The sequence below is a fragment of the Cryptomeria japonica genome, chromosome 7, assembly GCF_030272615.1.
Source record: "Cryptomeria japonica chromosome 7, Sugi_1.0, whole genome shotgun sequence".
Taxonomy (NCBI): Eukaryota; Viridiplantae; Streptophyta; class Pinopsida; order Cupressales; family Cupressaceae; genus Cryptomeria; species Cryptomeria japonica.
In genome coordinates, this window is record NC_081411.1 from 552,326,828 (window position 1) to 552,349,981 (window position 23,154).

At 35.6% G+C, this 23,154-nt stretch overlaps 1 long non-coding RNA gene across 1 annotated transcript; it reads right to left on the bottom strand.

The window, feature by feature from the left end:
- Positions 1-13,830: 13,830 nt before the first annotated feature.
- LOC131031158 (uncharacterized) lies at positions 13,831-21,058 on the bottom strand. Its single transcript, XR_009102983.2, has 2 exons — positions 20,908-21,058; positions 13,831-14,218 (listed from the first exon to the last, which is right to left on the bottom strand). It is a non-coding gene; the product is annotated as an uncharacterized LOC131031158 (long non-coding RNA).
- Positions 21,059-23,154: the final 2,096 nt, after the last annotated feature.

A 23,154-nucleotide genomic window follows, 5' to 3' on the forward strand; every position in this document is an offset into this window, starting at 1 on the left:
GACTAATGAGATAACAGAGAGGGTGCAACTATTGTTGCGGACAGTGGAAAACTTGCAAGTAAGCAGTAATGAAAGCTTTAATCATAACAAAAGTTCAATAATGGTTTATATTTTTTTCTCTTTTATGTCATTAACTAAAATATGTATGTGTTGTTTTTAGAGAAACTTATAAGGCCTCATCATCCTAGTGGCAATGATCAGGGTATTGCGGGTAGTTCAGGTGATGACCATGTTCTATATATTAAAACCACTCCTTTGGACTTGTGAACTTGCTTTTTTAATGTTTTATATATTTAATGTATTACTTTTCAGGTGCTGACATGGGTCCGAGGTTGACCCCAACTGTATTGCCGACTGCAATGTCGGCAACACGTAGCATGCAGACATCGTCTGTTGCACCGGCTCGTGTTGACCCGCCCAATGGTGGTAGATCCCTCTTTTTCTCTCTCTTTCGTTATGTGTTTATTACCCTTGAAGTGTTCTTTCTTGGGGGCATTTCATAGTGGATTCATTTACTATGGCAGGAGATGCACATGAGGATGCGCCAGAGGCGACTACTGGTGATAACATACCATCATTTCCTGGATCTTCCCGTATTGCTATTACGGGAACGTTGCAGGCCGCATTGGTGGTGAGCGACGAAGAATTGATTCCCTTGAAGATACATAAGGTTCCAGGTACTTTAAAATTATTATTATATATAGTCTAATTGTAATTTACTTACTGATCACTCATTTTGGACTAATGATCCCATGTTTTTTTTGCAAGAAATGATATTTTTTATAAAAATCTTAATGACATTACATTGCAGATATTTGGGCCCACCATACGTAAAAGGTGGAACATCATACGTGAACTAACCCTTATCCACTATTTTGATTTCATATCATTGCTAGAATAGTTTTCTTTTTTTCCATTTCTTGAACTATATCAAAGGTAGATTCAGTTTCTTTCTAAATCTAACAGGTTTGTTTTTGCTTTAAAGGTGGAATGACCAAGAACAAAAGTTAAAAGATGAACTCACAAACCGTATGGTAGGGTTGTTTGGAAATGACACATTCGACAAAACTAAGCTCCTAGAAAAAGTTGGTACATATCTAAAGTATGCGAGGGACCAATACAGGACACATTTAGAGAAGAACGTAAAGTATGAGCGTCCCCCCATGATTCCAGAGAGGGAGTGGAAGGACCTGATTTTGGATGCAAATGAGAGAATTGAAAGGAAAAAAGGAAATACACCATCAGATGCCAGAAGAAGGTATGTGATACTATTAAGAATATGAATATGTACTAATTATTCATTATATTTATATAATCTAACATATTTCAAACTTTTCATAGATTGAGTGACACGTCAAAGGCAACCAAGGCAAGACAAGAAAAGCATGGGCAACACAAACTCGGCTCTGGTCGTTATATGAAACTTGCCGCACGAATTGTAAGAATCAGTAAATTAAGTATCACATCAAAATATTTATAAATTGTAAACAATTTTTTTTTTATCAAACAATACAAGCAAAATTCACAATACTAAGCAAAAATGCAGGGCTCTGAATTCAATAGAGCACCCACAAAAGATGACAAGAGAATTGGCTACCAACAAGGCTATATAGCCGTGGCTGAACGGCTACGAGAATTGAGTGGGCAAACATGAGATTCTGATGCATTTGTCACAACGGTAATTAAGCTAAATGAAAATTATTTCAAATTGAATACTTAACCAATAATCTATTTGATGTTAAGTTTCAACATAAAGTGACTATATTTTTTTTAAATAAGCAAGCAATGATAACACTGCGCGTGACATTGGAATGCAGCATGATAATCGTGGAACAGAACCTGTACATGAAGGTCCGGATGTGCATCCTAGTAGTGGAGGTATTCATTTGCTATTCAAATTTTTTTATGTAATTATTAATACAATTAAACATCTTAAATTGAAAATTAGTGTAGTAATTAATGTAACCTTTATTGTTAATATTTTAAAGCATGTAGTCGGTGGTGACCAAGTGGAGCATGATCCGGGTAGACAACATCAGGAACGTGATGTTCCCCAATCAGGTAAAGAGGACCACTGTTATTCCTTTAAACAAATTTAATTGCAATTGGTGTATTGATTAATGTAACGTTTCATATTTCAACTCCAGAGGATCTAGAGGGTGTTCAGCATGTCGAGGTTGAGGCTAGACAAAATGATGTGGAAGATGATGTGGCCCCATCAGGTAAAGAGTGTAACGGTTGTGTTCTTTAAATTAATGAAATACTTGTAACAATAATAAAAAAATGTTTTGAATTTAACCCAATTATTTGTTATTGTAGAGGACCCCCCTTTGGTTCAGCATTCTCGTCCTTTGTATAGGACTAGGCATACATCAAGAGCACGAGAAGAGGGCAGAACATCCAAAGATGGGGGAAATGATGAAGAAACCGATGTTCCACTTAGTCTTTTCATAGCTTCAAAGAAAAAACAAAGAAAGAAATGATTGTAATCTACTTTATTTGATAATGACTAATTTTTATGTGTTAATGAATATAATTATGTGCTAATGAATGTTCATGAATGATCCATGTTGATGATTATTGATGAATGTTGTGTTTTAATGAAAGTTGATGAATTTTATGTGTTAATGAACGCTATGTGATAATGAATGAATGTTATATTTTAATAATGGATGAAAGAATGAATGAATGTTAGATGTTAATGGGGAATTTAGAGTGATGTTGGGGGGGGGGAGGAGGGGGGCAAGGGCCAAATGAGCTTCCACCTTCACGTGGTTGGCCCTGTTAAGTAGAGAATATTAAACTATTCTCGAAACAAAGCGAAGCTCAATAAGATAACACACTTTTCAATATTTCATTATGTTGCACAGTTAATCTTATTGAATAATGTACGTATATTGAATCTTAATTGCAGGGTCCAACAGAGCCAACACGAACAACACCATGGTGCGACTACAAAAGTTGTGAATATGCCTCATCATGAATAAAGTTGAATTAGCGCATTCTCTGTAAAATCTCAAATGCTCTATACTTTGGAAGTTTTGAAATTTTTATGATCATATTGGTCCCCTGCCTAAAAGCTTTTTTCCTTGATTTGTTTGTGATACACATTGAGAGATTTTTGTTTTCCTTTTATTTATGCATGTCTTAACCATTCTCCACATGCTTCCCATTCTTATTTAGATTGTTGTATTTTTACATATGTTGGAATCTGTAGTTCCATGTACATGTTTTCTATATTCTTTGTAACTGTATGAAAAGGTGTAAAATGTGGGTATAGTCCAAAATCTTGATTACCAACAAGCTATTGTTGTTTAATAGTTCCAGTGTTTGTATTAATTGAAACAGTTTAACCTTTTTAACATGTTTCATAGCAAACTTGCACTTTGCATGCAATCTTATTGTTATAGTTCAATTACTGAGGTGATGTGATTTTCAAAAGTATTCCGACAAAAAAAAAATTGGTTTTCATTTATGTATTTTATTAAAATTTTAGAGTTTCCTCATGAACATTTAAACTTAGAAGGATTTAAAAATTCAATACAAGAGTACTGGACAAAATTTCTGGAGATAGAACTGAAACTCTCTCCCATGACTTCAGATTGTTTCCATGCTCTCTAGGCTAGTAGCTTTCAGACACAAAACATAGGTCTTCTAAATTCTGTCCCAACATTAATTAGTTCCTTTCTCTTCTTTTTCATCTTTTTGGAAAGAGAATTGGAAATTGTTAGGAACGAACATCTTCCTAGGTGATTTGTTAAAATACAATGGGGAACTCAATCAAATTTTAATTCACTTCGTTTTAAGTTATTATCACAATTCATTGAATTATACTTACAAAAGGCTTATATTTCCAAGGTAAAATATCAGTATCTTTCTTGGGTGATATTAGATAGCAGGGTCTCTTGGCTTAGACAAAATCACCCTCTCATTGTATTCAAAGTAAATGTGTAGCAAAGCTAGATGCATCAATCGTTAAATCATAAACAAACACAAGCTCAAAAATTGTGTTACCAAGTACGCTTGGAACCTAGCCTGTAACTAACTAGTTCATACTAGATATTGTTTGGGTATGGTATTCAATTCTATTAGAATCTACAAAATAAATATTAACCTAGAAATTAATGTAAGTGATAACATTTTTAAAATTGTTAAATATAAATGATAATAAAATCAAAATAGCATAACATAGTTGATTTCATAACATATTTGAAAGGTGAGAGTCCACAAACAGATGTGAAATGTTTAAGTAGGCCTCCCAATGAAGTGGATCTCATAGACATGAAGAATCCTATATAGAGAATCATTGAGAGCCCTTGAAGAAGCAAATTTGAACTTCGATGAAGCAATACATGATGGAGGAATATCTTGCAAGAGGAAATCAAAGTCATTATGGTGTCATCTAGATCTGAAATGTGGTCTACTTTTCAAAAAAGTAAAGATGCTTGATATGAATGTGTCCTAGTGGGGTGAATCTAGAAGACATATAATCCTATTGCAAAGAATCATGGAAAGTTCTAGAAGAAGCAACGTGTATAAGAGATGTTCTCATTTGTAGATGGAGTATCAAGAGGAGGATCACTAGTCCATGGACCATGTCATTGTTGTTAAATACCTACGCTTTTGTTCATAGTCACTTGGTGTATGAATGAATTCAATGAGATAGGGTAGGAGATCCTACATAATGTAATTTTTCACTATCCCTTGTTTCGAGTACAAATGGTTCTCTGAATTTATCTTGACAATAGAATGTCGGAATTTAATACCATAATCCATGATGAAAACTGCCAAAAATGGAAATTTATCTTAGTTTGCAATTACAAAATGCTTTTGTATAGGCCTCTCGAAGATTAAGTACATCAAATTGAGACTTTATAAATTGAGTGTATGTATTAGCAATCTCCCAAATTGTTCAATGGTCTCCAAACCTTGTGAATTTTTTATTTTTATTTTAACTCAAATATGTATGGTATAGGCATATCATTGGTTGTGTGATTTTTTTTTCCTTAAATGCTTCTACGACCAAAAGAGACAAGTTTTAGATGAAAATGGGGTCTTATGGGCCTTTTTGACACAATGGTAGGTTCTTTAGACCTTAAAATGCCCCAACAAGTAGTCGATTGCCTTAAGTTACAAACAAATCCTTGTTTGTGAGCATGCTTCTTGATCTCCAATTTTGGTGGAATGAAAGATAATATTGAATTTCTCAAGCCTTTTGGATGCTTTGAAACCACAAAAAAAAAGCTACTTTGATCATTGAAATGTTGTAGTGACTTGGATAAAAAAAGAAAACTAAGTCTAAACTTTAGAAATTAGTTTTTTCTTGTCAAATTGTTTTCAATTTTCAAATGATCCAAGGATGCAAGAGGAGTATATTTTGTTATGACAAGATTAAAAAAAAACTTAGAATCTTTTGAAACCATTCAAACATGGGGACCCCTTCCCTCCCTCCAAAATCCCTATTTTTTCAGGATGCAATACTTAGGGGAAACATCCCCTTGCCGCACCACTTAGGGACGTCCTAGGGACTCCAAGGAGTCTCTTGACCATCTTGAGGATGCCTATGAGTCTCCCATGGCCCCCAATTAGAAACTCCAATTCTAAACAAAAATGGTGAAATTAATGTGAAAATGTCATCCGTATTAAAGGTTTGGCAATGCCCCCTAATCTTGATGGGGGCTCTGCCCCAAACCCCCCACAAGGGGCACTACCCATTGACCCCAAACCTCTACCCACCATTCTTACTGTTAATGCAATCGTTTCCATTTTTTTTATGTTGACTAGTTTAAACACTTAGTATGCCAAAGTTTCATCTGCAATTCTTATACTTATTCTTAGTTTGTTCCCAAAGTTCCAAAACTCTACCACCATTGTTAATGTTCAAATTTCAATGGGCAGACATGTATGCAACATGTGGAAGCAGAGACAGGGTACGTGAACTGTTTGACAAAATTCCTCCAAGAAATATGTCTCATGGACTGCGATGATCGTTGGATATGCAAAATCTGGACTTGCTGAAAAATTTTACAACCTTTGCCAGCATCCTCCCCACCTGTGCCAAAATGGGAACCTTTGGAACAGGGAATGGACATTCATTTAAGCATAAGTAAATATAGCTGAGATCACTGGGATCCACATCTTTTCTCATGTTTTCATCTATTACATAAAGCCACTGGTTCTACGATTTTATTAATGTCTTCCTGGGCAACTATTATGTCTTTGACATTCAGTTTTTCTCAGCGTTCTTCAATTTAGAGAAAAAAAAGAAAAAGAATAGGTTAGATGGAGGAAAATATAAATCCGTGATTTGGGTTAAATCTAGGTTACTGTTATATAAACAAAACAATGTATCTTTCTGTGGAAAAGTTAAAAGTTAAATCATCTGCACATTCTGACTATTCATGTGGGAGGATTGCCCATGTTAAGCACCGTACTTATCTACTTTAATGGTGTTCTTAAAGATACTTTGTCCCCATGTTCCAGCTTTCAGCTCTGATCTTTTCGTCTATGTTGCTCGGTTTTTTAATTTTTTTGTGAGTGCTTTGTAAAATTGATTTCTATGGTTTGAAGATTTCACAACATTATTATCTTTGCGAATCTTCCAACTCGAGCTTGAAAACTCTGTTCCAACTGGAAAATCTCTTGGTATTTTATTTTGTTTTAAGATAGAAAATTGAATTTGTAACTAACAAATATTATGGTTTCAATGTTCACAGGTTATCTTTACTATTAAGTTAAGAATTCCCTCAAACTCCAGGATTTTATCAACATTTGAGGTAACACAATCGCTGCACTTTTTTAAACTTTAATGTTTTGTTTCTTAATTTATGAGATTAAATTATGTATTTAAAGCACTACTGTGCAACATGATTGCACAAGATTGATGCTCATAAAAGTTTACATTGTACAGACTTCAAGCAAGGTACTGGAAATGTTTATATATTCATAACATGTCATGGAAATAAACTTCATAGTGTTGAGGTTGACTCACTTATTCTTTCTTATCAATAAGTTGATTATCTATTCTTTCTTATAATAAGTTTTATCTTACCGAAGCTATCATGCATTAACAGACAGGACATCAAGGATAATTACATCTGCATCAAGGAAAGTAGTTCAATCAGCATCAGCACTCATAAGAGCAAATCAACTCCTAATATATATATCAGCAATCAGGCAAACAGATCAGATATGAAATTATTGTTTACTGCAGGCAATAATAATCTTACTCCATTTGTGGTATGCAGCATAATAGTACTCTTATGATTAATTATTCTTATATAGACATAGATAATAATATGCAATGCAATATTATACTTATACATAACCTCCCCTACATTGGATATGAGAAATAATATTGAATATCTGATTCTTAAATTGCTGCAATCAATCATGAGGGGGTTAATAGGGGAATACAAGGAGGGGAAACTATGACGAGGTCCTCTTCTAAGTACACTACCCATGGTGGATGACTGATGTGTCTGCCACATGTGGGCCAAGGGGGGCAAAGGTGTATCCTGCCCTTGGGCTTAGAAGGGAGGGATGCTCAGGACACCCTATTGTGGTTTCCCCATCAACCTCTACCATTGTGATTAAAGGGGTCTCAATCATAGAAGGGTGGATAAGGTAGCATGGATAGGGAGGGAAGGTACAAGTTTACCCACTAAGCACACCACCTCATATGGATGGCGGACTGCCACATGGGGCCAAGAGGGATGGTATATCCGCTCTTGGGCTTAGCATGTGGACAGCTTCAGGTGCCCTATCATGTTTCTCATCCAAGCCCTATTATGGTTTAACTCCAATTATGCATTATAGATATTGTGTAGTTCACATAAAATTGAAATAGTTATGAATATATGCTATCTAAACCTAGTTGAAATGGTTGCTCTATGAATTATACTTTCAATACTTGTCTAACATGATTGCAAGGTTTATCTTGATGAAAATGTTTTATTGATAAAAATCTGAACGAGGTGAAGCATACCAGCTAGAGGAATATGTGGACTGAAGAAACAAACATGTAGATAAATCCAAACATGGCGGAATCCTTGCTGCAGCTTTTGTTCTCTGTAAGCATTCAGAAAAACGTTGAATTTGTGATCTATAATTTACATGTTTCTCAATTTGGTTGACATCTTCAAAATAGACTCAAAAACTTAATTTTAGTACTGTGTGTTATTATACTTACCTTTTAATGTTCTTTAAATAAAGAATGGTTGCAGACAGCAAAGTTCCTTGCAAATAGAAGAAGCTCGGTTTTGCTTTTGTGACTTTGTCTGTTATGTCTGATTGTCAACAAAATACAGAGACATACCGAAGACGATTATGGTTCGTGGTTGTTTTTTTAGTTGAAACCATTATTATGAATTTTATGAATTTTTTTTTTAACATTGACATGGTCAAAGCCTTAACTATGCATACTATTCTCTTCAGATTATTATCTTACCCCACCTTTTCCATGTTAATTCATTTTAGTTTGATTCAATCTTTTAGTCAAGTTTAATGATAGTTTCTATCATGCCTTTTTAATAACAAAGATTAGATGTAGACATTTGCTTGTCCTTCTATGTTAGTGTGTTCTTACGAGGTCAATTCTTTCTTATCTCAAGAAACCTCGTCGGCCTACAAATTCTTATACTACGCTACTTACTACCACTGATATCTTAACAAAAGCACACAAACATGTAAGGTAAAACTCTCGAGAGAGAAGCCTGAGAAACACTGTAACTAAAATGCCTTGACCTCTTGCCAAGCATTCGATAGTTAAAAGTCTTAAATCCTGTCCAAATCATAGGATAGACATTCAAATCCTAAGATCATTAATTCCCCTAATAAATGGATCCATGGTAGAAGCCTATAGAAAATGTGTTCCACAACAGAAAGGCAGATTCAAATTCAATTTTGGCATTGCTCCAAAGGACAACCCAGGTATTGCAGGAAGTGGAGGACTCATTATGGATAGTGAATGTAAAGCCCTTTGCATTATTAAGCTTTAGCCCTCCACTTTGGCATTAGGGGACTAGAGATAGAAGAACGCTCACTCCTTGTGATCAAAGGAATGCAAAAGAAGGGAGTGACCAGCAGGAGGTTATATAATATTAGAACAGTATCAGTGCTAAGCACAGACATAACTTTTGCACATTGTTATGAATAGGCAAAGTTGGCAAACAAACCAACGGAACTCCTCGTCTCTAGAGGAACCCTTCAAAGCAATCAAATAATTTACTAACGTCATTACAGAACTATCCAAAAGCAAACACTGGATTTCACTTATAAGACGAATAATTTCAATAATTTGAGCGAACAGCCATCTGACATCCCATGTTTAAACCTTTCCCGCTAGCATGCAAATATGTAAACTAAGCTCTAAGGACCAGGAAATTAAACAACTATAAGCAATTTGTTTTGTACAATAGAAAACTAGGATCATATAGAACCTATGTTTTTGTTGTAATTAATCAGCCCTGAACAAATAAAAGAATGTGATAACATAGAACCTATTGTTTTATGCTCAGAAATGACAGTGGAATTCAACTTGCAATACCGTTATTTCCAGAGTTTATAAAAATTCTTCCCGACTTGTTTAGATTCTGATGTTCATGAAATATGCAGGGTTGGGTGTTATTAATAGTACAAGCACATTTTCCTTCACTAAAGCCTCCGGCATGTGACATGGGAAGTGTATACAAAGCTGGGATTTGCATGCAGGTGGAAGGTGGACAAACTATAATACTCTACACTGATCTGTATGTCATGGCTCTTGGTGTTGGAGGCATTAAGGGCTCTTTGCCTATTCATGGGGTAGAACAATTCGATGAGAATGATGGAAATGAGAGAAAGCTGATATCAAATTTCTTCAACTGGTTTTTGTACAGCATAAGCATTGCACTTGTATTAGCTTTATTTCTATCATATATACTATATGCAAAATTAACTCGTTGTCTCAGATCAAATAACAGTTTGTTTGCATGATGACATTTCATAATGTACAATAATGGATTTATGCTTTCATCAGGCTTTAATTATTAGCCACTTTTCTACAAAACCTTCTTTCTGCAATCATTGACATATTTTGAATGTTTATTGTAAAATTTGCATAGTGTGGCAAAGTTTTATTTACAGTTGTTATACTTATTCTATACACATCCTTTTATAATTAATTTTTGAAGTTGTATATATATTTGCATCCCACCCCGCCCCCTTCGTCATCCCCCTGTCGTCCCCAAACTTAAGCCCTTGGTATATTAAGATAAGAAAGCTCACAATAGTTTCATTTGATATGTTAATTGAGGAAAAACCTACAATATATAGCTTCCAAGATTCCAAATCCATGAGGATCATGAAGAGGTAGAAAACCAAAAAAAGAAATTGCTTATCCAAGTTTCCAAATTTGTGACAAGGAAAAAGTAGAATCTCAATCAAAGAAGGAGAATGTGCAACTCATTATCTTATTCTACCTAAGTAAAAATATTACCTAATTAAGCTTTTTAATAGTGGAATATCACACTTAGGATAAAACATATCCAAGGTAAATAAAATATTACTTTGATAGGCTTCTTTGGTTGCTCTAAAAGTGGTACCTTATGAATTATGTTCTTGGATACTAAAGTTTCCATATTCTGGGCACTCTTGATAGCTTCTTGTAGAGATTGTGATTCGAAGGCTTTAACCAAACTTTTCAATGGTTTCTGTTGATGTGTTTTTTATGCACTATGCAACACAAAATAAAATACTAAGTAGTCTATCCTCGCTTGAACAAAATCCTCCCAAGTGCTAAACTACGTGATCATATGGGATCTCCAAGATTCCAATAGTCAGGTCTTGACTTTATATTGCAGATAGACTCAATGATTGTGATGCGATATCTGTTGGAATCACAAGGGGGACTTACGTTGCTTGGGTCAAGACCTATCCATTCTTATGTTTCATGATTGATTTACACTCGATGATTTATGTCATCCTTGAGCAACATCTCGACTTAGCCAAATTTTGTTTTTTGTACCCTAATTCTTTAATTTTGACCCCTTACTAGCATTGCCTTAGGTTTTATTGAAATTCTTGCTTCTCTAGCATGGGCACATTTCTAGGGTTCATTCGCACAAATTGCTCTTGATGAGCAAGCTAGTATCATGACCATGACTTAAACAAAATTTTAACTTAGTCAAATTATCTCCTCCAAACTTCTATGAGTTCATCGCCTTCATTCTTCATCATTTGGATGTCTTTTGTCATTGGAAGGTAATTCTTGACCACCATACCTCAATCTTGACCTATGCTACCATAAAACCCTAGAACCTAGTCATGTTTACAATTGAGATCTTGGTGACTTGATCACTTAATACAGCTTAATCATGCAGGTCTCATCTAACTCCGACTCCAACACTTTAGCAAATCAACCCTAGCAACCAAATACTTTGGGAAATATCTTGCAACTTGAAAACATGGGTAATGATGGAGGAATGGAAGGTGAGACCTATGACCTATAGAGGTGAGAGAGAGAGAGAGAGAGAGAGGAAGAGGAAGAGATAATGACCTGGAGAGGGTAGAGAAAGAGAAGTAGAGAGGGATGGAGAAAGAGACCTAGAGAGGGGAGAGAGAAGAGAGATAGTAGAGAGATACCAATGTCAATCTTTTTCTATAAAAAAAAATTTCTCGAAAAATCGGCCTACCGTCGGAATTCCGACACAAAAAGGTAAAATTCCGACAGAAGAGTGTCGTCGGATGCATAGCATCCTCGTCGGAACTCTCTTGGAGGTCGTCGTACCCTTTGGTGTCGAAATTCCGATGGTAGGCCGAGATCGTGACAGTATTCTTTCGAGGTATGAGCATCCATGGCGGTCATCGAAAAGGTTGGAGGTGATGTCGGAATTGCAACAACCACAAAGAAAGTCGGAACTTTCGACACAGTTTTCGACGGCTTTTTTTGTCGGTAATGCGACGAAATTTCGTCGGAATTCCGACTATTTGCCGTCGAAATTTTGACTCGAATGTACTAGTGCCACCACCATGGATACAATATCCACATTTGTGGTATTGTCGCTCCATGAACACCTTCCCTAGTAGTGTCTCCAAGGCCTTCAAGACCCAATCAATCTCCTCCTTCCCAATCTCCAACCCCCAGGCCACCGCCATGGATACAATATCCACATTCGTGCGATACCGGTGTTGTGGCTCAATGAACACCTTCCGCAATAGTGATCCAGAACAAGTCGGAGGTGATAAAACTAAGAAATACCAAAAATCTAATTTTTCAGTATTTTCTACATTTTAGTAAATCGCATTTTTGAAAGTCTTCGGAGTAGAATTTGGGGTCGAAAGTGTTGTCAGTCCTTTAACTTGATAAGCCGAAGACCATGGTGATAAGGGACTAAAATTAGTTCTCTTTGAGACCTTTCCAACGATGTAAGTCGTTTCAAATTTTGAGTTATGAGCTGAAAGTTATGGGCACACCAAGTTGGGGTACCTATATTCCTAGTTTTTTTTATATTTTTAATTTGTTGTTTTATTTTGCACTCTTCATGTCAAATCTATTGGATTCCAAAGACTATTAGAATTCCATGTTGATGTTTAAAACTCAATTTTGGGTAAAATAATATAACTTTTGGATGCATACAACTATGGATTTTCGAGTTCTTGCTATTGTACATCCTGTTGAGCAATACTTGTAGGTTTCCACTTACCTTGTATTGTTAATGAGTTCCTTACTGAATTCAAATCATTGGGACCAAAGTTGGTACGCTCTTGTATGTCACATCATACACGATCCGGTTATCAAATGTTGGGATTAGAGACGTATAATCCATCAATTTATCTTCCCTTGAGGCATAATTGGCCAAAGATGGCAGACCCAAATGATAATCCCATTAAGGCCATGGTGGAAGAAGCCTTGAACAAACAGAGAGAAGAAATGATGAGACAATTCTCCTAAATTCTACAAAAATCCCCAACAATCGAATGGAGGAAAACCATTCAGTACTCATACTCCTTTCAAGGTGCAAATAAATTTTGGCATTCCAAATTTTGAATGTAAAATTGATGCAGACACTATGGACGAATTGATAACAAAACTGGATAGGTATTTTTCTGTGAATACCTTTTTGGATGTTGAAAAGATAACCTTTGCTCTCCTAAAAGTCGAGGTGAACGTGAAGCAATCATGGGAAAACAAAATCACCTCAAAGAATATAGAGAATAGATGACGATCCTACATGGGGCGAATTTGTTGAATTCATCAAAGAAGAGTATTTTCCCGAAGGCACGTATGAAGAAAAATATATGGAGTGGCAACTGTTGTGACAAGAACGACCAAAATGTAGAGGATTATACTAATAAGTTTCATGCTTTATTGAGAAAGCTTGGTATCCAAGATTTGAAGAAGCACCAAGTTTTAAAATATCGTAGCGGACTGCATAGATACATCCAAACAGAGGTGTCCTTGAATATTGAAACATTAGGGACTACTTAAAAGTATGCTACAAAAATTGAGAAGTTCAAGCAAAAGGAGAAGAAAGACTTCTTCGCAAATAATAAATTCAAGGGAAAGAATAGCAACAAATTTGTAGGAAAACAAATTGCCATTAGTAAGTTTTTTTCTCAATCGCCAGTATGGAGCATGAGAGCAAAAAAAAACACCTAAAGACGCAGGTATGTGGTGTGATATCCACAAAAGCTCTCGACATAATACAAAGGATTGCGGGACTACAAAAAAAATTATGACGAAAACACATGAAGTAGAGCAAGAGGCTGACATGTTGCCCACGGACCCCTTCGAACAAAAAAGTGGTGAAACAATTATTGAAGCAGATCCTTATGCCATCGTTGCCAATGTGAAAATCATACATCGAGAAGATGAGAAGCATTTATTTCATTCACAGATGTGGGTGAATGGCAAGGCCTTACACTTCATAGTTGACTGTGGAAGTCAAATCTTTGTTGGAGCAATAAAGAAATTGAAAGACAAAACCTCATCCACAACCATACTCCATGGGCTAGGTGAGTCAAAGAAGGGATATTCAAGTAAACAATCAATGTTGTTTATAATATTCCATCAAGTCATTCAAAGATGAGGTCGTTTGTGATGTAGCACCATTGGACGTATGTGATGTGCTCCTAGGACAACCATATATGTATCAATGCCATGGTGTATATGAATCAAGGCCACGCAATGTTATTGTCAAGGTGAATGAACAAAAGTATTGGATTCCTGAGGTAAGTCCTGCAAAATATGTTTCTTTAATTAGTGCAAAACAATGTAGATGTTTGATTGCCCACACTAACGTTTTTATCTTGCTAATGATATGGCCAAAAGGCGATAAGAAAATCATAGGTATCAACAACACTAGAACAATAGCCCTCTATTCAACAAAAACAAATGAATTCAATATTAACAAGATATCAGAATATCTTTTACTTTACCGACAGTGGTTCCTAAGCACCGCCAATTGAAGCATTCAATTGACATTATTCTAGGGACGTTGTTGCCAAATGGGCCAATGCATAGGAGATCAGTTTTAGAAAATGATGAAATCAAATGCTAGATTGAGGGGCTGATTTAGAAGGGCCATATCCAACCAAGTGCATCTCCTTGTGGCAGCCCAATTGTTTTGGCTAAAAAGAAATATAGCACATGGAGACTATGCATTGACTATCATGCTTTGAACAAGATCACTGTGAAGAATAGATATCCAATTCCTCGAATTAATGATCTCCTAGACCAATTTCATGGGGCTAAGTTCTTCACCAAAATTAATTTGAAGTCCAAATACCACCAAGTACCAATTGATCTTGCAAATGTTTGGAAAATTGCTTTCAAGTCTAGAGAAAGGTTGTTTGAATGGTTGGTGATGTCTTTTGGGCTAACAAATGCCCTTGCCACTTTCACGAGGATGATGAATGATATTCTCATACCCTTCATTGATTCTTTTGTGGTGGTCTACCTAGATGACATACTCGTCTTTAGTAAAACATGGGATGAACAAAGTACTCTCAACATTGTAACAACACAAACTCTATACCAATAGAGAAAAATGTTATTTTGGATTGGAGAGCATTCAATATTTGGGTTATGTTGTGGACAGCAAGGGTGTTCATGTAGATCCTGCAAAGATTCAAATCATCAATGATTGGCCTTCTCCTAAGAATATCACAGAGCCACATAGCTTCTTGGGATTGGCAAATTTATACCGCAGATTTGTACTTGGGATTGAAGAGTGAGTTATGTTTGGCACCAATCTTGGCACTTCCAAATCTACAACCCTTTGAAATTATGATGAATACATCAAATTATGCTCTCAGGGCAATCCTCATGCAGCATGGTCATCCGATGGCCTATCATGGTGAGACATTTTATGATACAATTCAACAATATCTAACATATGACAAGGAGATGCATGTGATCGTGCAGGCCTATAAATAGTGGAAGCATTGCATTCTAGGGAAAAAGACTGTCATTCACACAAACCATAAACTCTTGCAATTATTGCAAACACAAGGGAAGTTGCAAAATGATAAACATTAGAGGTGGTCAGCATACTTACAACAATTTCACATTAATATTCGTCATAGAAAGGGTAGCAGCAACAAGGTTGTAGATTGTTTGAGTAGACCCAAAATGGCATCATTATTGGACTCTTGTGGACATGAAACAACTAGGCCTAGTATGTATGTCATGGATAGTTAATTTTTTGAAGTATATACTCAGACACAAGGTAAGCACCTGCAAAATGGCATCCTTTGCTATATGGGTCATACATGTTCCTACAAAAGAGAGAGAGAAGATAATATGTGAGGCACAATATAGTCGCATTGCAAGACATTTTGGCATTAGCAAAACTCTTGTGCTTCAAAGATATTTATTTTGGCCCAAGATGCAACATGATGTTTCTTCTTATATTTAGTCATAGGCCTATGCAATTGCAAAGCCTGCAAATCAAAAGAAAGGATTTATTTATGCCCCTTCCTACTCTTGATAAACCTTGGCAGTTTGTCTCCATGGATTCCATGCTTGGTTTACCCACTACCAAATGTGGCCATGACTATGTATATGTAGCAATGGATAGGTTTTCAAAGATGGCCATTATGGTAGCCTACAAGAAAAGAGATTATGCAAAAAACACCGCCAAGTTGTTCTTCATCCATGTCTAGGTCCATTTTGGTTTACCACAGAGCATCATGTCAAATAGAGATGACAAATTTGTTGGAAAGTTTTGATCAACACTTTGGGCAATGATGGATACAAAACTCACAAAGTCCATAGTCTTTCACTCAAACAAAAAGGCAGACAAAGTAGTCAATCGCATGATTATCCACATCCTTCGTATGTATCACTCTCATCATCCTCACACTTTGGATGACAATCTTCCATATGTGCAACATAGTTACAATCGTGTCATTCATGGTACTACTAGACATAGTCCCTTTGAGGTGTGTTTGGGATACCAACCTCTAGCTCTACTAAGTGTATCTCTTTCAACCATGGAACGTGAGCCATCATTATATGTAGAGAAGGAAGTAGACAACGCTTCCAAATTTACTGACAAAATTCGTCATTTGCAACATGTCCATGAGACAGTGCAACAAGCAAATAAAAAATATAAGCATTGCCATGATGAGCATCACACACCACATCAATTTCAAGTGTGACAAGGTCTAGCTTCATTTTCATAAAAAAGACTTCAAAGGCCACATAAGAAACTCTGGCCTCTAAAATCGTACACTATCCTCAAACAATTAGGAAGAATATTTTTGGTACAATCACCGATTATGAGGGACCTAAAAAGACCATTCCCAATCGCTCAACAAGAGTAAACACAACGAAAACACAAAGATATGATGGAGACAATGCAAAAAATGAATTAAATCATGAAAACTAATTACAAACAACCCGTAACATCCGAGATACAAGATTAGGCTCACTGGTCTGCTACAAACATACTCAATTACAAAATAGGTCACAACCAAAACCTCAAAACTTTTGATCTACCTTCTACGCTCTATATTTCCTATGATCTACATTCTAATGCTCAATTACAATGATTTATATGATCCAAAGAGATTCAATCGGCCCAAAAAAATCAAATGTCAAAGAACAAGACCAAACGTGTAAAACCAACAAGGTAGACCTTCGGCAAAGAAATTCTTCCAAAAAATCCAAAAGATGAAGTGCAGATCAAAGGGAAGGTCGGCCATACGCCAAAGAACATCGAAATCAACGCTCCGAGCTCCGTAAGCTACAAAAAAGATCTGGTGGATTCACCAAAGCAAATAGGTCCCAACCCATTCAAATACCAAAAAATTCTCAAAAATCAAAATCGATAACTTGTCAAAAAATGATCCAAATGCTCCGCGGTTTGAGAATAAAAAAGATAATCAAGTCCTCAAACAAATAAAAATATTCCACCATTCATAAGCATCCACCTTAATTTTTAATGTGTAATTGCTTCATCCATATTTTCCAGGAAAAAATGATACAATTCATGTTGGCGATTTGAATCTAGAAACCATCACTCTATTGGCGATTTGAATCTAGAAACCATCACTCTATTGGACAATGATCAAATTGTTGATGTTCTTATCTTCATGACACACAAATTCCTTTGTATCGTGTTGTCCAAGCGAAAAAAGAATCCACGTCAATCCACGTCAAGACAAGTGCAAGTGGTTTACCGATGAATAGATTGCCACACATTTCTCTCATCTATTGCTGCAAACTAGTGCAATGGAGCCCATTGCCTTGAAAGGGGGAGGAAAGATCTAGAAGCTTCAAAAGATGATCTAAAACAACTCGAAGGCGATAAAACTGAAAAAATATTGAAAATTTTAATGGAGCACATTGCCTGAAAGGGGGAGGAAAGATCTAGAAGCTTCAAAGATTATTTAAAACAACTCGAAGGTGATAAAACTGAAAAAATATTGAAAATTTAATTTTGTATTTGCGACTCCACCTATCATTAACAATCTCATCACACAATATTCTCGGTAATACTTGATCCTTTTATATCCTTCTCCCATCTCATCACACAACTTACCTCTTTGCTGTGACATAAATACGCTGCAATGAATCAACACCACCGTGTCCCCAAACATACCACTATACCACATGCAAGATTTGAAAGTCATCAAAAGAGAATATTATTTGTTTGACAAATAATTTAGACTTTTTCAAATGCCATGCATTTATGTAACCTTGAAGTTGAATTTTTGATTATCCAATTTTGATTTTGATAAAATTTATTTTGGCTCACCGTTCCCAAGCTTTTTCAACTATATGCCTATATTACAGTGATAAATTGTAAATTTATTTAAAGTTCTGAATTAAACTTCTATCCCTTCTTTATCCTAAGCTTTTCCAACCATGTGCCTATAATGCAGTGATCAATTGTGTACTGTTTCAATGGTCAATTATGTTATGCTTACCCTTCTTCTCAGTCCAATAGCTAATTCTTCATTCCACCATACTTTCAATTTCAAATACTCTAAGCCCAATATCTGATTTCTTCAATCCAGCATACTTCCAAATACTTCCAAATAGCTTTAAAAAAAATACTTCCAAATAGCGATACACTCTTAGACCGATATCTGATTTCTTCAATCCAGCATACTTCCTAATAGCTTTAAAAAAAATACTACCAAATAACCAAATAAGCTTAATAGCCGATTCTTCATTCCACCATACTTTTCCAATTAGCTTTAAAAAATTAAAATTAATTATCATGGTACTATAACTCGATAGATTGTTGACATCACAATTCTTAATGTCCAATTTGTTGGAAAACCATGCTAAAACGACATTGTTGACGATTCTTGTGATGGGTCACTAAGAGTTCTAAAACACATTTTATATATTCAACTTGTAATCTGTGTCGACAGCTTTGCCCGCCATCGAGATTTTAAATTCCCACATTGATATCTACTTTGTGCAGAAAAGTTTGGCTTTACTGCTAAAAAACCAATTTAAGAGTTTTATTATAATCTCTTTCACAAAACATTTTAACTTGGATCTCTTTCACGCAACATTTCAGCATCATATTATAACCTCTGGCACAGCCGTGATATTATTTACTCAATGCTTCTAGTCTGCTGCTATTGCCTCCCCAAAAAACCCTAATTTTTACACATCCGTCATACTGTTTTCTCTATGCTCGTTATGGTTTGCTGCACGATATGTAGTTTTCTATCTCGCTAAATTTTCTCTCTTGCTTATTTGATTAGTTCCATTCTATTGACCACCTTGTGGCAGATGCATAGCATTCTCAAGAGCTCATACTGTTTTGGTACTGTAACATCTAACAAAAACGGGTTGTGAGTGTCGAGCGTCTGCACACTATGTCAAAGAAATCAATTTTCTGACAAGCTCATACAGCTTTGGTACTGTAATATCTAACCAAAACCGGTAGAGTAGGGAATGTCAAGTATCTATGCACTATGTTAGAGAAATCAATTAGATTTGAAAACTAAAAGCAAGAAATATTTTAAAAACTTATAGCAGAGTTAAATGGGAAGTTAAAATTTTTACAGGCTGTTTAGTCTTAAGATACGTGGAAGATACCAAACTTCTTAGGAGAAAGCAAACCGCTATTCAGCTCCTAAGATACATTGATGCATTAATAATAGTTTATGAAAGTTTGAATAGATTGTTTAGTCTTCAGACATAGGTTACAAGTTATTCAGGCCCAAGGGTGCATTAAAGCATATTGTTTAAATTTGGATAAGGTTATTTAGTCTTTAAAAAGAGGGTACCAAACTTGATAATTCAGCTCCACCAATGCAATGCACATCGGACCTCATCAATGCAATGTATACATGATGGCCTATGAGAGTGACTGGTCTGATATGAGCTTCCGATAAAGGTAAAATAGTTCTGTCAAACAGACGGTTAATTGTACCATAGATAACGGTGGAGTAGTTCAGTCTAACGAAGACATTTATTTGTACTTAAGGGGGGAATAAGTTTTCTCTAAATCAAGCATAGAAGTAAACAAAAGAGTTTATAATTTTAGTTTGGGATTTTTATAAGTATAGACTTGGTTAGCCCAAAAGGGCCTAAGGACCGCAATTTTGGACGACTAAAACTTGAGAGGTCTTCATTCATGGCTATGTATAACCAGTTCCGAGTAGATATAAATATGTTAATCATCGAATGTCTAAGGGACTTTCCAATAAAACACAATCTGGCAGTACAATAAATTAAAAATAAACACAATCTGGCAGTACAACCATGTTCCTTTTCTAATTTGCTTTTAATCTAGATGAAGACTTCTTATCCGTCGACTTTCCGATGATCTAAAGGAGACCCAAAATGATTACAGTTTTTAAACCACATGCAAACGCCAATAAGCCTATAACGACTAATCACACTCTAGCATTCTATAACACTCGTTAGAGACAAACTTATTCCTAACACAAACTGCGCATTTACTGTCAAATACATAGGTAAATAAAGATCATGTGCACAAATTTTCTTAGACGCACCCTAAATCTCTTTCAACAACTAACTCAACATAAACAAAAATAAACAAAAATAAACAAACTTGCATATATCGCCTCGAAACTGAAATGCAAAAGATACGCACAGATTCAGTATTTGAATATGCAAATATTGCAACGAGGCGAAGAATTAGTATAGCTTCAAGGGAACGAGCCTACAGTCGTTGGTAAAGAAAGACTGCGGCCAGATGAAGAAGCAAATCTAAGTTAAAACTTTATGCTGTAGGGTTTAATCCAGGCCTGCCATATCATGATGCCTTTGGGAGACCATCAAAGCAAGCAGACAGTAACCCAATTTACTATCCGTACACATAACCGTGCCATTCTCATCGCCTAAGCGTTCCAACGCACCGGCTTAATTGTGCACGGATCATTCAACATTAGAAATTTGCTACAAAAAATAAAATTAGAGAGCTTTACCTTCGAAATCTACCCTCCTATGCTCCTCGACGCAGAGAATTCCTCTGATTCATCCGGGATGGAAAAATAAATAGAGGGGAACGGAATGTTAGGTTTAGGGTTAGGGTTTCCGCAATTCACTTCATCAGCTCTTCCCATCGAAATTCTATTTGCGAAAACTTTAAAAGAGTTCCGTGACGCAACAAATCTATTCAAGATTTTATCTTTTTAATATTTTTTTTATTTTTTTTATTTTATAAGTCTAGGTAGATAAGAGGTTATTTTGCATTTCAAAAAATATTTTAATGGGATAAAATTTATATATGTCTATAATCAGTTATTTTGATTTGAGATTAATATTTCAATAATTTAAAATATTAATTTAAAAAATTAAATGTGTTCAATAGAAGTATTTAGCTTTATGGTTAAAGAGTGGGTGTTTTTGGTGAAGATTTTAGAGTATATATCATTTCGTTTTCAAAAGTGATCTCCTTATTAATAACATGTTTTGAGTCATATGCCAAATATTTGTTTAGTTTGGGGTAAAGTCCAACGATCTAGGTCAAATTTGCCTAATAATTGACAATGGTAGTGCGGCCCTTAGTTGCAAGAAAGGAAGGGAAAAAGAACATCCCAGAAAAGCCATATGAGATCAGTATGTGCATCTAGCATCAATTACTAACACACACTGCTATGCCATAAAGCGGAATTAGGCACAGTTTATTTCCCACATTAACCCTTAGAGGAAAGTGATTGCAATTTAAGATCTTGCCAGATTAAATAACAGCTTCAACAACATGCATACATTTAGATTCAACGACACAATCATAAAATAGAAGAAAAAGATAGAAGAATAGAACACAAATTTATCGTGGGGAAAACCCTTTCGGGTAAAAAATCTCACACTCCAAAACCAGAGAGCCTTTGTATTGTTCAACAACAAAATACAGTTACAATACAATCTTCAGGCTCTAGGCCTTTACATGGAGATTTACATCTTGCTCCATCTTAGAGAAAATCCAATAACATAACCCCTGTAATAATGAACTTCTCTCCTCTCCTAAATTAGCTAAGGCATCAACATATAAATAGAGCTCAACACAAAGAGGTAGGTGACCATGGTTTGGAAAACCATCTACAACACCTGAGAAGTAAGTTGTGTCATAAACAATATCTTGCTAATCCCATGACACATTGCTTGTAGCAACTTCCAAGGCAGCAATACCTATCTCATCCATAATGGTCATCTTGCTAAATACAATGTAAGTACAACATAGAAATTATTATGATCAAGAATAGGCGCCTCCCTTACGTCACACCACTTGTCAAAAGTGAACTCCACCATAAGTGCCAATAGCTATATACAACTCCAATACATAATAGAAGTTGAAAACCAAGACTCTTTAGTCAATGTACGAAATTACCAAATCAATTTCCACTCCAACATACCATCTTCCGAGTGGTGCCAACTTCCTACAAAATAAGGAATATGTCATCTCATCACCTGCCATGTAGGATGTCACCTCACAAAGAGGTCCTACGAAGTGAATGACAACATAGGAAGTTTATAACTTAGAATAAATTAATTAGGCAATAATTAATTAAATAATTCAACATGTTAGGACTCTAAGGTTGAGACACCTTAATCCCAATAAGAATGGTAGTGTGGCTCTTAGTTACGAGAACACGAATGTAAGTATGTAAGGAATTAGAGTGTTGTATGCCCCAATGTAGCATCAAAAAGCCCAAGCACACACACATTGATTTATTTAATGCAATAAGTCCATCTAGTAATGATGTAAGTGTAAACATATGGCATGTCGCTAAAACTATAGAGAAGGCCCCAAGCCTTAAAACACATTTACCTCATGCCGGTAAATAATGCGATTGGAAAGGTAAAACTCCTAATACCCCCCAATGCAATAAGATAGCTATGTAGGACGTGAATTAGGTCATGTGAGCATAATAATATAGCATGGAAGCTTGTATCAGAGTATGGAGTAATATGGTTAAGATAATGTGATAAGGCACAAAAATATGTAACAAGGGAAAGCAAGATGACCCCTAAATGTAAGTTGTTGCAATGATAGCACAAGATGTGAGGGGAATGCATGATTACCTTAACATAACTCGAAAGATGAGATATTGAATGATCATAATCAAAATGCGAGCATGTTAATAGTTGAGCATGAAGTTGTGGGGATGTAATATGGGATGATATGATCATTAAAGCACGTGTATAAAAATAGTTGCCCTTAGATGGCCAAA